Consider the following 2,400-nt stretch of genomic DNA (forward strand, 5'->3'; position numbering starts at 1 on the left):
TTTTTTTTTTTTTTTTGAGGTGAAGTCTTGCTGTGTTACCCAGGCTGGGGTGCAGTGGTGCGATCTCGGCTCACTGCAACCTGTGCCTCCTGGGTTAAAGTGATTCTCCTGCCTCAGCCACCTGTGTAGCTGGGACTACAGGCGTGTGTCACCACACCTGGCTATCTATTAATGTTTTTTTAAATTAAACTTCAAAATAAAGGCCTGGCATGGTGGCTCACACCTGTAATCCCATCACTTTGGGCTGAGGTAGGCGGATCACCTGACGTGAGGAGTTCGAGACCAGCCTGGCCAACATGGTGAAACCCCGTCTCTACAAAAAATACTTTAAAAATTAGCCAGGTGTGGTGGTGGGTGCCTGTAGTCCCACCTACTCGGGAGGCTGAGCCAGGAGAATCGCTTGAACCTGGGAGGCAGAGGTTGCAGTGAGTCAAGATGATGCCACTGCACTCCAGCCTGGGCGATGGAAGGAGACCTCGTCTCAAAAGTAAATAAATAAATACATACATACATACATACATACATACACAAAGATAAAAATAAAGTATCTCTTCTCATTGCCATCATGTCTGAGTCAGAGTCTCCAAAGAGCCTGAACAAATAAAAAATTTCAGACTCAGGTCAGGTGCGGTGGCTCACGCCTGTAATCACAGCACTTTGGGAGGCCAAGGCGGGCAGATCACAAGGTCAGGAGATTGAGACCATCCTGGCTAACTTGGTGAAACCCCCGTCTCTACTAAAAATACAAAAAAAAAATTAGCCTGGTGTGGTGGTGGGTGCCTGTAGTCCCAGCTACTCGGGAGGCTGAGGCAGGAGAATGGCATTAACCCAGGAGGCAAAGCTTGGAGTGAGCCAAGATTGCACCACTGCACTCCAGCCCGGGCCGCAGAGCGAGACATCGTTTCAAAAAAAAAAAATTCCAGACTCAGAGAGGTTACTCGAGCTTACCTGCCTTGGATGTGACACCAACCACAGAGGGGTTGAGGGGTCTGGAAAGAACCTTGCACTCCTGCTAAGATCACCAAGCTCTGCTTCCAATACTGCCTTCTTCTAGCATCTCAAAGGGCTTATGAGGACCGTCCTAAGAAGGAGGCTGTAACTGACAGCGATTATCCACCTCCCCCAAGAGAACCAGCATGGCGAATAAGCTCATCAAGGCCAATGCCCTTGTTTTAGATGCCTTTCAGATTATTCCAGGATCTCATCTCAGATAAGTGTCTATCTTAAGCTCTCTCTCCTGTTCACCGTCTAACGTCTCCCATGCACTGCACCCTCTAACTCAGGGCCTGACATCTGTAAGATCCCTAAATCCCCATCCTGTTCTGTAAGCAGTCCTTCAATTTCTACTTCACTGAAACATGACTATTCCCTCAGGACACTGCTTCCCTAAAGCACTGTGAGTAGTGGTCTTTTTCTGTCCCATGCAAGCCCCCATAAACCACGCTCTACTGTCTTAGAGAAGGAACACTAATTGCCGCATCGAGACTATTGTTACTCTCATTTCCGTTTTGTTTTTGTTTGTTTCTTTCGAGACAGGCTGTTGTTCTGTCATCCAGGCTAGACTGCAATAGTGCAATCATAGCTCACTGATCCTCGGACTCCTGGGCTCAAACAATCCTCCTGCCTCAGCCTCCTGAGTAGCTGGGACTACAGGTGCACATCACCATGTCCGGCTAATTTTTATTTTTGTAAAGATGGGGTCTCACTCTATTGCCCAGGATGATCTCAAACTCCTGGCTTCAAGCCATCCTCCCACCTCCACTTCCTAAAGTGTTGGGATTACAGTTATAAGCCACTGTGCCCAGCCCAGACTCAAATATTTATCTAATTACTGACTTGACATCTCTACTTGAAGGTGTACTTTGCAATTGTTTTTTGTTTTTTGATTTTTGTTTTTGAGACACGTCTCACTCTGTTGCCCAGCCTGGAGTGCAGTGGCATGATCTTGGCTCACTGCAACCTCCCCCTCCTGGGTTCAAGCAATTCTTGTGCCTCAGCCTCCCTAGTAGCTGGGATTACAGGCATGCACCACCATGCCCAGCTAATTTTTGTATTTTTAGTAGAGACGGGGTTTCACCATGTTGGCCAGACCGGTCTCGAACTCCTGACCTCAAGTGATCTGTCTGCCTCGGCCTCCCAAAGTGCTGGGATTACAGGCGTGAGCCACTGTGCCCGGCCAGCAATTATTTTAAGAGTAGGGGTCTTGCTATGTTGCCAAGGCTGGTCTTGAGCTCCTGGCCTCAAGCGATGCTCCCGCCTTGGCCTCCTAAAACGCTGGGATTATAGACATGAGCCCCTGTGCCCAGCAGGAGCAGTTTTTTAGTCAGTTATTCACTTGCCCACTAAAACCTAAACTTCCTGAGGCCAGGAACACATTGTACTTTTTTTTTTTTTTTTTTT

Source organism: Mandrillus leucophaeus, unplaced genomic scaffold (genome assembly GCF_000951045.1).
Source record: "Mandrillus leucophaeus isolate KB7577 unplaced genomic scaffold, Mleu.le_1.0 Scaffold506, whole genome shotgun sequence".
In the NCBI taxonomy this organism is placed as follows: Eukaryota; Metazoa; Chordata; class Mammalia; order Primates; family Cercopithecidae; genus Mandrillus; species Mandrillus leucophaeus.